A 14,905-nucleotide genomic window follows, 5' to 3' on the forward strand; every position below is an offset into this window, starting at 1 on the left:
GGAAAGATAAGAAACAGAACGAAATATCATTAGGCAATATTAAATAGTTCCGAATAGCACTTGATCCGGTGACCTTTTATTCTGGAAGTGATGATATTTTAAAGATCTTAAAGTTACTTTATCTTCATAAGTAGGTTTATTTTTATTTTTCTATATCAACAGATTTCGTTCTACGTATAAATGTATTAGAACACCTGCCCCAATTCTATGAGATTGAAGGAGAGTTTAGAAAGTTTTCCCTATTTCATCATCTTTCTTCGTCTTATTTCTGTGTCTTTGCCTTACTTTGATAAGAAAGAGCGCACAGACAGGATACATATCTGAACCACTCAACTACGCAATTAAGATTTAAATATTCACCGTTTAACGCAAAAGAAAGGAATTCGTTTAAAAGTAACACTTTTTAATTATTGTCTTAACTCTCGTTTCTATGAAACGTCCAGAATTCTAGAAATTTTTATTGTTCGTTAGCAAGTTTGATTTTTTTCCTCATCTCGGAGGCTGATATTACTTTTTTTCTTTTTCCGGTAGCTAGGTTAATATCACGTGTTTTCTCCACATGCAAAAAAAAGGTTAATATTACGTGTAATTTCGTCCACGGCACATAAACGAATGGAAATTCAGGAAGAATGAAGTTAAAGACCCCAACGTTATTCGAGAAACGATATAAGCATAGCTATTATATAATGTCTTCTTGAGACAAACGGCAATAGTTTTTATCCTGACGCGGGTAGAAATATTACGTCATATTTCTGCGATACTTTTGTATTTGCCAATACGTAAGTGCGAGGCAAACATTATAGAAGACTATGTTCGAATGGTCGTTTCGTATATTATAAGTTATAACCCTATGGCCAAGCGACGAAGAGGGATAAAAATGGTTTGATATACTGTACTTTTGAAGGAAAGGATCCCGTAAAATAAGAAGCAAAGCGCCAGTAAAGAGGAGGAGAAACGTAATTTTGAACGAGACGAAAATCGTGGAAAATGCATACCTACATTTTTCAGTATCGATTACTGGGAAAGTTCCGTTTTTATTAAACCAGTATTAGCTTAACGGAATTGTATACTACGCTCGATACGAATAGCTTTTTCTACTTTAAATAACAGTATAGATTTCAAAATTAAGATTATCATCGTTTCTTAAATAATTAGGAAACTTGGCGACTTCTATCAAAATTTATTATGCAGGATATAGCAACGATTCAAATCTACTATTTATACGAACAATATCGATTCAAAATATCTTTCACGGTACAGTTTCACATTGGCCATTCCATAATAAACATCGACACCTATATCGATGTATCAGATTTAACTTCTTCCTGCAGTCGCTGTAGATTTTCACCTTTTCGTTTCATACTTACATGGTGACATTTTTATATACATATGTATGTATACTGCTTTTCGATACGAACAGTGCTTTTCAAAGGAGAAATCCAAATGCATGTATGGAAAGATATTTCTTCTCATAATCACATATAGTCTGAGAAGAAATTTCGTTGGAAAAATTTACTTTTAGAGATTGAAACATTAAAAATCTATTATGTATCTGTGCATCTGTTCTCATATTTTGTATGCAACGTAATGTTATTAACAAAATGACACACAACAGCACGTAGTATATTTAATATCAAGCGTCTTACAATAATACTGTAAGCTTTAACATTACCATGTCGCTACCGTTTCGGTTTGTAAAAGTTAGAAAGTTTAGCACCGACATCGGCTATTAAAAACATCCGAGTAAAAAGCCTAATAAAAAATGCAGTTTGTAATTATAATAAATCTGGCAATATAAAAAATTCAGATAAAGGTAATATAAATAAGCTTGAAAACAAGATAACTTGAGCTCTCATTTAAAATATCTGTTAATGCATAACACTTGTAGAAATCTGAAACGACTTTTTAAAGAGTTCGTTAATGCGTTAAATTAAAAAAGATCAAATGATTTTGGAAAATCTGTTAATTCGTAAACTTGACTTTTTATTTAATAAATCTGTTTTAAGCAAATATTGTCTTGCCATATACGCGTAATATAATTTTCTAGAGGCAGTTTTTCGTTGAAATTGATATCCTCGTCATTGATGCGATGAATTCGTGTTTCCGCGTGGAAGTCATTCGGTATGTCGTCCTGGTAGAAACATCTGGTGGAAATCTGTCCCGATGAAATAGCTGGGGGCGGCGCGGTGCGGGGGCAAGGGCCAGTTCGAAAACTTCATAACGGGCAATCGCGTTATCACGACAATACCGTGATTGGTATCATTCTATTTGCCCGACTATGATTCTATTTTTAGCGACGGAACAAAAAAAGAGGGAAAGAAGAGGGAAAAAGAAAAAAAGATATTGATACCATCCGGGGGATGTTACTTTCAATTCCGTGAAATTTTCTATCTTGATTCGAAAAGAACGTTTACCGAGACATACGTGACCTGAAATATACTGTACAGTTTAAATATAGTAACGTCCAAAATTATGGACTTTGTTTTCGAGGAAGAAATTTGTCACATCCGGACGTTTGGATTTGCGCACTTGTAGATAGGTAGAGTGATAAGTTGAATCGATTATACATTATTAATCGGGAACGCTAATTCAACCGTACGTGACAGTGTTTTCCTCGAAGCTGCTTGTTTTCTTTCTGTTGATGATATTCCGTGAAAATATTGAAAGTTAATATTATTACCTTATGTATATCTATACCGATAGTAAATCGTAATACTACACGAGTATTTAACTAAAATATGTTAATGTTAGTTAAGATTTCCTTTTAGTTATTGTAACGCACTTTTTCAATTCACTGATCGATCATTTTTATGCAATTTCTTCCATACTTATATAAATTCAGTAATCGAGTATTTAGCGTTAAGAAAGATTTCACGGATCATTTTCTACTTGTGAAGTTTCTTATCCCACTATTAATTACTTAAATTTTAATATTTCAATTTCGATTGCGTGAACTTGATTTTAAGTAGATTCCATCGAATTCGTGTACTTTTTGGAACTCGATTTCCAGAAGATATTCCGAACGATATTTTGCATCAATTAAATAGCAAATAACTAAGTCGTGGATACAGGGAATTTGGAATAAATTTTATGAAATGTTTATGTCCTATAGTATAAAAGACAAATCGTTCTTATGAATGGATTTTATTTGTTCCGAATACGATGAAATTATATTATCCGCTTCTACAAAAGGATAATTTGTATAGATGTAATAGCTATGAGATTGAAATATTTTAATTAATATACTGCCATTAAATATTATCTAAATAATTTATCGATGATTGTTCAGTATTGTGCCGTAAAATAGTTTGACGAACAGGTACGTAATTCGAATATTTTGAACAGTCAGTATACATATGTCAGTATACATATTTCCTCCGACAGAATATGCGCTAGAACGCATTCAATTACTCTGTTAGACCTGCACGAAAATGTCGTGCCGATTGCTTGCGTATTGAAAATTCTTTTTCATCGCAGGCAACAATCGAGAGGGTTTTGATATTGAGCTATTGATTTTACGCTGGATTTATGGCTATGTATATTCTAAACGTGCGCGAATTCTGCGTTCGTAACTCTTTTTTTATTTACGCAAAGATGCTTTTTTTATTAGTTAGCTTTTGTATCAGGCGATTTTTTCATTTATTCGTGAATATAACGAAAACCATTTCATCGTAGTGTATTCGTAGTTGCGTTCGTGAATGTTCTACGAAATTATTTGTTATGGATTCGTATTTGAACTTCTGTATTATAGTTTGATGTCCGAATGGTTAATTGAAACCTAACGGTCTAACCTATACCACAGAATAGCGGTAATTATGATATATCAAAACATATTATTGGCTATAAAAAACTAAAAAGAAATTGAAATAACTATTAGAATGAAAAGTAAGTCAAAAACCTTCGTGCATCGAGATAAACTGAAAACAGAGACAAAATAATCTTTTTAAAATATACATGACATTTTCACAAGAAATGAATTCGTGCTTTATCAAAGAACAAAAAACAGAATCCCAAACTCTATGAACATTGCAACACCAACAGTGTCATCGAACTTTGCTGCTGCAAATTTGAAGACGCAAGACGCAACTTAAAAATATGCAAGAATATGTATTCACTTCTAACTAATAGAACACAATATAAGAAAACTCTAAGTTTATTGAAAGAGATAGACTTTCTTCGCCGTCTATAAAATTGTACAAAATTGTACTAACTCGCTAACTAGTTAATGATTATCTAATTATGCATCTACTGATCAACAGCACCAACTAAGGTAACTATACTAAATTAAACTTAATTACTATTTAAATATTTATACATAAATCTATTTGAAAGCATACTGACAAGTTTAGCAATACTAAAATAGTTGAGTTTATTATTTTTATCTACTTGCTCTTTTACATCCAGCACTTATCTTGAAATGTTTATTTCAGATTCCCTTCAAAGCTAAGAATAAGAAAGTAATTTCGAGAAAGTGTAATGTAATAGCTAAACCGAAAGAAAGAAAATATTTCAAACACGGAGACTTAAGTTAGCTAACTGCGAGAAACTTCTTTAATGATACTATATTTGGGAAAGGAGGGAAAACAATAACTACTACAGAAAAAAATTAAGAAGGAAAAAAGGAACAGAAATTTAAATACGCAGAGTCAAGAAGAAAGGAACATAACGCAAACCGTGACCATATGTCTAAAGAATCACACCATTCGCGAAGAAAGAGTTATTGTGTTCATGGTAAAAGAAAGTTCTCATAAAAACGAGTCAGCTAATGCAACGTCAAAGACTCGACCGAGTGCGTGGAACGATTTGAAAACCCTTTCGAAATGCTAAAAAATGTTGGTGGTGTGCCTCGGCGGTGTTTACGATCTTAAACGAAACTCCGGCTGGTGAGAAACCGGAAAAAGCTGGCTCCTCGACCGAGATAAAAAAGCGAGAAAAAGGGAAAGAAGAAACCGGAAAGAGAGGAACGAAGAAGAACAGCGAATAACAAGATTGGGGAAAAAATATATTTATTTCGTGTAATGTAGGTACAGTCTTAACGGAAAGAAGGAGAGAGAGAGAAAGAGAGAGAGAGAGAGAAAGAGAGAGAGAGAGAGAGCAATATCTGGTGACACAAGAAAATTTAATACGTTTTAGTACTTTATCTCGCTGAGGCTGATGAAATCAGAGGCAACTTTCTGAGCTGAAAGAAAATTTCAACTCATAATTAAGCGTAGTGAAAGTTTCATTTAAGCCACGAAGATTTATGGCGGCGAATGGTGTCGGTAATTCACCCCCATTACAGAGTGAATCATAAATCAGCATGCATGTATATTGCACATATGGACATCCTGAAGGATAATCCGAAACCATCTGAGTTTGACTTTCTCGGTGCAAAGTTAATTCCCTGTTCTATTGGGGCGGGAACATTTAAAATCCAGGGCTCGGTTAAAGGACGGATGTAACGTGCGAAAATGTCTGCGAACGTTGTCCCAATTTCTATAACGTTAACTTAAGGAAACGTTTATGGAGTTATATGGGGCGTAAATCGTGAAAAATTTCGTTTCCAAGACTGGAAACTCACGAGTTTCAGTCTGATTTAATTAAATATTTAAGGAAAGAATGGGCTGCGTCAAAAATGAATTTTAATTCTGAGAAACTATGACGCATTGCTGGAGTAATAATCTGCGTTATAAAAGTAAAAAGATACTCGTGTTTCTTTGCTTTAAATAAATTAAAAACATAATTAATAATTTAACTAACAAATAATACATAAGTAGGCAGGTAAATTGGTACTACAAAAAAAGTAGCTATATGAATTATTCTACATTTATTTTAATAACATCTCCAATAATTGAAATAAAAGGTAGGGTAGTTTATTATTCAGTAAAGCGCTAATGTAAATCTTATATCATATATTTCGATATTAGTCATAATTTATATTATCTGTATCATTTTATTAATAGTAGTTTAACATAGATAGATAAGGACGAAGTTTAATTGAAATATTTTTGTGACATATGGTTTCAATCGTCTGAAACCTGTTACTATTTTAGCACCGTACCCAATGTTATCGATCTAACGTAGCGGAATACGTAACTTAACGATAGTCTCTAAAAATGGTTCAGCTAAGACAAATCTGACGATCTGTCAATTTCCACGAAATCTTAAATTATCCGAGAATTGATATACACCGCAAGGGGAGATTGTACGATTAAGTAAGAAATACCCATTTTAATTAGCACGTATGTACGTTATTCGCGTCAAGTTGCGCTAGCTCGATAGAATTACTCCCTCGATAGAATTCAAGTTGATGTTTCGCGACGTCAGTCAGCGGTAACAAGATGACTACACACTCTCTCGACGTTTCGCCAACGTTGCGACAATTAAATCGTTCCCTAAACCCGCGCAACTCTATCCCCTCTGCGTCTTTGCTATTATTATTCATTCGCACGCGGAATATCAAAAGCAAACTAAGTCTCAGCCGCTTTGCATCATCAGAAAGTATCGACGAAAAGAATCGAAGGTAATTTTAGGTTCTCGAAAGCCTTGGTCCGCTTGTATGGCCACGTTTTCGCGGTTATATCTTCGATCCAATCGCGAGCCGGCTAAGTCGAAACACGAGTTGACCGTCACGACCTGGTCGTCTTTTTCTCCCCTCAAGGCCTGTCTTTCTTCCAGTTTTTTCCCTTTTTTGCAGCCGACCTTCCAATCTCTTTCAACCACGGTGCCCTTGCCTCCGTTAATGAAGCAGGCACGAATAGACTTCCTACTTATTCCCTCTCTATCTCCTCTCACCGCCACTCTTCTCTTTCTTCCATTCTTTCCCGCACGTCTCTGCTATTCTTCCAGCTTCGATCGTCTCGCTCGTCGGTCTGTTTTCAACCCGTGAGCGGTGACTTGCAATCGACGCTGGTAATTTCTGTCTCGTACGGCGTTGATGGGTTTTCGAGTGTGTTCGTGCTCGAACGACAAGTCAACTGTCTACATTCACACGCACGCAGCACGCACCGATCTTGCTGTGTATCTTCGAAATGCCCGTACATGTAAGTATGACGATAAGTGGATGAAGATGCCGGGAAATATGAGCGTGCATGCAGATAGATGAACGCACACATACTCGAGGTCAAGCGTAAATATCCATCGGCACACACGTGGATACAGAACAAACAGATATAGAGCCGGAGGAGCAGGTTGCATCGGCGGATGTGACGCATCATTTTTCAGCTGGCAAATGCGAATTCAGCAGCGGCTTGAAAATTCACATGGAGGCCTCATAACGCATCCGACTGGTACTACCGATAACCTGACAACTATCTCGATTCCACTCTCTTCTTTTCTCTCTTCGTTCTTCTCTTGCGTTCGCTGATTCCTCTTTTCTTCTCTGCTTACTGTTTTCTCTTGCGCTCTTCTATCCTCATTTTTTCATCCCTCACTGCGGCTGGAGTAGCACAAGAAAGGCTGGATGTATAGGAAGGGTATTTAATAATTGACGTGTGCAGTTGCTGTCGATTGTAGTAATCAAAGGAGTATTTCATGAACAGCGCACGCTGCCACATAGAAGTTTAAACGAAGGTACATAATTCGATTCTCTTCTTCTGTTGGACAATCTACTGGTATTACTGGCGTTGGAATTTATTGGTATTGGGATTAACGCAACATATCCGATTTATTTTTAAATCTCTATTTGTCTTTGTAGTTTAGTTTAATTAAATATATTTAGTTGATACGTTGATGCCTAACGATGAATTGAGATAGATAATCCGATCGATAATAAAACGGTATTAGGCTTGGGATTTTTCGGAGTTTTATTTGCAATGCAGATAAAAAATAACGATTTAATATAACAAATCTTTTCAATTATTTTATTATTTCTATTTTAGAGATAACATAGGCAAAGTAATTTATTGTGTGTTAAAATTAAATAAATCATTTTCAGATAATGCTTCGTTTTAAGTGAATTTCAAATATCATATTTTGTATACATCCGAGTCATAAATAATGTAGAATTATTTTACAATAACGGCATATGCTCTTGCAAAATTGTTTTTAACTTTATGTACCTTCCAATAATATTTGTCCGAACTTGTGTACATAGGACACTGAAAATTATACCTGACGAATTTGTCAATTGACATTATCGCATCAGAAATTATTCGGAAGATCATTCGACGAAACGTTTATTCAAACACAAAATGTCAAATAAAGTAAAAAATTATATCATTTTTTAAATATTGAATAAAACGAAACATTATTTCTAAATAACGGAATAATTCCAAGCAAAATAATCCCTCGTGTATTTCTCGTGTACGTATTATTTTTTCAAAATAATATCTAGCCAAATAGGATAATGTAAGTATTATTTAGATAATCTTTTCATAAATATTTTATGTAAAGAATCACGCTTGGTTGGAATAAAAGAAATATATGTGATATATGAAATATAGCTATGTAATTTCTAATTATAGGTCACAAGGTATTACAAAGGATTAAAATCGAAAGTACTTACCTGTATTATACGTATATCGCTGTCTCGCTTAGTTGTGTACTCATACATTTAAAATTTAAAGCGGATAATCCGTAACCTTTATGCAGCAGTGTACCGACTTCTTTCAAGTTTATTAAAGAATCAGGTGAATTCTAGCTTCTTAATTTTATTACATGTTATGTGTTTCTGACTTAAGCTGTTCGAAGCGTAATAGTTTCAAAATATATGGCTGCCGGTCGTTGGCTTATAACGTCGTTCATTATTCAATAATTATTCGAGCAACTTCGCGTGTCGGAAAAACTGAGGATTATATTTTTAGTACAAACCTTATTTATCGATTTTCACCGTTGAACGTTGCAAAGTTCGTACCCTGAACTCGAGGTAACAAAACGCCCGTCTGTTGTAACTTTATTAGTAAAACAACAAAATAAAATGGTTCCGATATTTAATATCGAGGCTGCTTAAAACACACACACACATACACACATTCTGCATAAAGAAATTTTAACGTACCAAAAATACACTAAAGTTCATCTAAATGATTTTTACGATTTTAAATTATCAGAAGAGAAGTAGATTTCTATTAATTGAAATATCGACAGATATGCTTTGATATTTTTTGAGCGCCGACATAACGAGATTCTCTTCAAATAAGTAGGTAGGTAGACAAGAGAAAGTTAAAGTAAACAAGTATGTTTATACTTTCTTCTTTATTAAAAACGTATTAAATATAGTAAGTTCGCATGATGAAAGCGTCGAATAAAATTTACTGTACCGTCTGTACATTTCAATATTTTCGGATATAATATATATAATATATAAAATATAAAATATAATATATAAAATTTGAGTTTGAATTTACTTGAAAGAACTGCTTCTTTTTTCTCGCAGTAGGCATAAATAAGTCTCCGTTTGGAGTCTAGTTGCGTTATCTGGTTTCCTTACCAACGGTGCTTATGTTCCGTTATCGAAGGTGTCCAACATAAATTCTTAAGGATACCAGCGAGACATATTAATCCCGCAATGACCCCGTGTCTTTTGATCGTAAAAAATATGTATCTATTCTTTCTAGCTTAGATACGTTAACGTTAGCGTTAGATACGCTTGAACAGAGGCATACCGCACGTGACATCTCGTTTATTCGTAATGTCTTAACTGGTGTTAAATTATCCGAGAATATTCAAGTTGCTTAAAATCTATACACCTTGCAGAGCTTTTAGATCTTCATTTATGCTTTTTGTACAACAGCAGCTGTGCCACTTATGATTCAATTAATTAAAATAATTTATTAAATTTAATCATATTAGCCAAATGTGTATGCCAACAAGCTTGGTAATAAAATTGATATTCTTCACGATTCTATAGCAGTTTTCGAACCAGCCATCGTTATTACGTGTAATAGCTGTTCTCAATTATCTGTATTAATTATCTTCTCTATTTTATTTTATTGTCTTTCTTTCCCTTGTTCTGTCTTGTTCGTCCGGTATTATTTGTATTTAATTTGCACTAAACGAATATTTCCCGTTAATAAATATTTACAATGTTCGCAGTAAGAAGTTCGAATCTAGTTAGCCAATGTTCGGACCCATGTGCCACCTACTTGAGTCCATCCACTAGCCTAATTACTTATCGAAGGTCGTGTGAAATATTTCACAACGAAGGGTAGTACTTTTATCGTGGTTTGATTCCGTTTGTTTCACCTTCTTCCTTTCGTTTTAGCGCAGGAAACGCGAAGGGCTAAAATGTTGCCATGTGCTTGACGGTGGACAAAGATGGCTAATTCGTAGCTCGTAACAGGCGATCATTGTTTCTACGAGCAGCCAAACATCGCTTGCCGCGGCGGGCTGCGCTAACTCGACGACGTTGCGTCGAATTTGTTTCGCTCAATTACCCGTGGGTGTGCTCCCTTGACGCTGTGCCAACCTTTCTGTTTTAATTTCGTCGCGGTGCGCCGCGTCGTGTTCCTCCGAGAGGGAGGCTCCCCTCTTTATGAATGCACGCGCGCGCACGTTGTCGCCGTGAAAAAATTAATCCCCCGGGACCTTATTATTTCCGATTCCGCGGCGAACAATTTCGTTGCCTTTGTCACGTTGCAGGCACGTCCCAGCTTCCTGTTTCCGTGATTTGGCATCCGACTACTATTCGCTGAAACTGACTTTCGGTCCTTCGGTATTCAGCAGACAAATACATTGCCGCTTAAAAGTATTTGGATACTAACTTATTTTCGACAATCATTTTTTCAGAACGTAATCTACCCTGTACATGTACAATAGGTGTATGAATTACTTTGTGATATAATTCTTCTCTGTAGTAGATTTGTTGTTTATTTAGGAAAAACCAGAATACAGTTACATCTTGGACATAATCTTCATCACTTTCTATGCATTTACACTGTCTCTCGGACGATTTGCGAACTCTTCTCGAGAAAAATATGCTGGTTTTGACCAAATAAAATTGGTAATGTTACCATCGATCTTTTCAAATCTTTTAAATTCCGAATCGGCCAGGTGATGTTGTAGCGAACGATGTACAGACGGTAATCTGAGAGGTCTAAGTATGGCAAATAAATCGCGTCAGGGTTTCCCAGTCCACGATTCGCTTAGTTGCTTTTTGCCGTATGTGACTGGACGTTGCACGGTACTATCACTTGCCGAGTTTCACTGCCGACCTTTTTCTCTCGATGTCACGCAAATGCAGCAGTTGTCGTTAGTAACACTCAAAATTGACTATCTCACCAGGTCGGAGTAACTCATAAGGCGGGTAAGACATTTCACGTTAAAATGAAGTAACAATTAATCGCGAGCGTTACCAATTAATTTATACACGTAAAATGATAATAAAAAGAATAGCCAACATCTGCAACGTTTCTATGCAATGCATATGTAATTGGGATTGCCGTCAACCTTAAAGATTCGCGTTTGATGGCATTCTTTATCAAATTGATATGTGTTTGATGGAGAACCGTTCGATTTTCGATTATTTTTTTCGCCGAGAACGTAGGAATTAAAATGTCATGCAAGTCGCGTTTTCAATCTCGTTTCGTTTAGCCTTCTTCAAGTTTTGACAGTTTCTAGCTTCCTTGAAGTTGTCCATATCAGAAATCTACCTAGGAAACGGAAGTTATTTTTAGCAGGGGTCACAGCCCTCCTACTTTAGTTATAAAATTATACAGAGATGTACAGAGAAGAGGAAGAAGAAGAAGAAGAGAGAGAGAAAGAGAGAGAGGACGAGTTTATCTTTTAGTAGAACTGTTGTAGAATATTATGACACGACAAAGCTTATTTGTAAAAGTTAGTATGAGATATTGTAAGTGGGTCTTCACGTACAATTGAATGTATAGTAGGTAAAAGGATCGATTTGGACTTCTTTAAGGTCTTCTCATCAGTGGTATTGAAGTTACGGTTACGAATAGAAAATTTATAGAAGGAATATTTGAGAATGTTGGTCTACCTATAATCTGCAGCTGTTAGTACTGAAATGAAAAAAAAGAAGATCAAATCGAATATCTTACGTAAATGTAGAAACGAAACTTCGTGTTTTACATTACAACCAGGTTGTAATCTACAATTTTCGTTTATACCTTCAGATTTTATTAATATATTTTAAGAATATCTTCCTTTTCCTTCCATTAAGTCTTTTTATTCAAAGTCAGACGGACAAATATGCTTCGAAGAATGCTGAACATCAGTAGAGACGTGTCTTGCACAAATATTTCTTGCCAGTAGTATGTAAAACTAATTTCTTCTTTTGCAAAGCGAAGAATGGAAATGTTGGAATTTTGTATTAAATTCATTCTAATAATTAAAATTGCAACGTACGGTATCTGCATAAAGTATATCCCTTTTAAAAGGAATGCGTGGAAATTACAGTTTACCTAAAATATTGGTTTCGTACAGTTGAAATACGATAGGTAAACAATTTCGAGAAATATGGATGATGATTATTAATTAAAGTGCTGTTCTTGCCACATATTTATAATATTACCCAAGCTTAGTTATATGTATGTATGTATATGTTTGTACATTGGTTCGTAATCAATTTCTGAGCGTATTCTGCTTCTCGAAGAGGGGAAAATATATCAAGATCAAAAGCGACTGGCTGCAGTGATTTTTTTTCCAAACGATGTTATTTCCACTGCTTTTGAGATTTGTCTTCGTATAACTTTCGAAACATGCACGTTAATTGCTTTTACCTCGCAACATATCTTTGCAATGCTCCAACACGTTTATTATAAAATCCTGCATACGTACTAACTAGAGATAACAAGGAACATTTTCTGTTGTTAAAATCGTGTAAAATGTAATATTTCACTTAATCTCTCGAATAAATATTTAACATCAAAAACATCGACTTTATATTTGTTGTTTGTAAATTTATGCGTGGAAAATAATCTCACAACTCTGTCACATTTTTCTGTACACTATTGATAAAAGGCATCTAGACATTTATTTATTTTTTAGACGATGTAATTTAGTTATAAAATCGCAGCTATTATTATTGTTATAGTTGTGTACTGTACATACATTAGAACATATGAAGCGATAAAATGGATATTTAAAACATAAAATGTAATGATAAAACTGTCTTGAAAAATTTTCAAATCAAGCGTGAGAAATGCTTTATCGTCAAATTGTTTAATTTGTAAACAGTAAATCACGTGAAAGAAGACTCTTTTATGCGAATAGATGACTTGTGACATTGATTCAAACATATCTATAACTGAACTGCGCATTTGGTTATATTATACCGATGCTAGAAATATCTTGATAAATAATAAAAATCTACAGTCTACTAATTCCATAAGAAAATGGCAAATACGATTTCAATCATTTTCTTGAAATTAATTGTCAGCTCAGCTTTATTCATTCAGATTTATTCATATCCTGTTATTCGTTCTATTCTATTCTATTCTATTCTATTCTATTCTATTCTATTCTATTCTATTCTATTATTTCTAATTTAGAAATAAACTACCTTTCAAGTCAGAAATATGCAATAACAACTCTTAATCCGCGCTGGATCAGCGTACGTCTGAAATAAAGACATTACGCTGACCCAGTCGTAAGTTAGCAGCGAATTAATTTTTATAGCAAAAACGAAGTGAAGCATAAAATCTACATTTTTCGAATAATTATGAGAGGTGTATTGTGCCAGTTGGTTTCTTTTCGGATGCTACATTCAATTTATCCGCAGAAATGTGGTTTCAATAAACGTTGAAAGGAACGAGGCTCCGCTAATGCGGCAAAAAAACCAACGTATATACCCTGGTAATTGTCTGAAACGTAGCGAGCGATTCTCACGCAACAATTATCGTATTTCACCTATGCGCATCGACTTTTCGCCGTGCCTATCGCCTTTTCGCCATGCCTATTGCCGATCACGGTCAATTCGCTTTCATATTTCTTCCGCGCTCGGAGAAGATTGTGCCATTCTATTTTATTACAGCTGTTAATGGTACTCTCGAACGATCCCGCCTTTCTGAAAACATTGAAATAAGCGAAACAAGGTAATTACAAACTTTTCCACTAACTTTTGTTAAATTTACCAGTCTCTCGACCGAGCAAGAATATCGAAAATCGTCGAGGACGCTGTTATTGTTCGAATGAATGTATCCATTAATAGGCAGAGCGAATAAAAATGCGAAATATCAAGAATAAAATTCTAAGTACGAAGTGTAGAATATTTTTTACGTAACGTAAAGACATAAAACGTTGAAATTTTTTGAAACGCATATTGGAAATTATTACGTGGACTGAGAAAGGAATTAGCGTACTTGTATATGGTCATTGAAAATCAAGTTGAAATTTTGATGTAATTATTAATCGTGCCAAATTTTACTTCCTGGCTATAATCTGTTGCTTCTGAGTGCTTTCTTTATAATTAAACTTGCATTCCATTAGAGTAAATGGGATACACCGTATCCAGTAATTAAGAGATTTTAGGGAATTTCTGCTGAATATAATCTTTGTTTTCGCTCATAGAATTATAACTACCTATTTATGAGTCTCTGGGGAATAAGCAAACATACCACAGAAATGTAGATTTACAATAAATTTGTAGGATAGAAAATTTAATTCAAGAAATCCATTGTATCCAATCCAAGATAATACATTGTAATTATCTTAAATTAAAGTAAATTAGATAGCGAACGACAACTATTATTATTTCATGAACATAACCGGAGAAGTGGGATGTAATAAATAGATTCGTTTTATTTACTGTGTTGGTTATTTAATATATTTCTACATGTTATGCATATTCTGTACATTTCCGTACCTTTAAATTTCCTATAAACGTACAATATAACATCCGCAGTCTAATTACAACCTCTATTATATTTTATGCATCGGACCTGGAACTACAATTTATTCTTGTTATACGAGACCAAACAACTTCCATCGAAAAGACAATTTAACTTCAGCTTGTTTCTGTTAGCGAAAA

Source organism: Bombus huntii, chromosome 2 (assembly GCF_024542735.1).
Source record: "Bombus huntii isolate Logan2020A chromosome 2, iyBomHunt1.1, whole genome shotgun sequence".
Lineage (NCBI taxonomy): Eukaryota > Metazoa > Arthropoda > Insecta > Hymenoptera > Apidae > Bombus > Bombus huntii.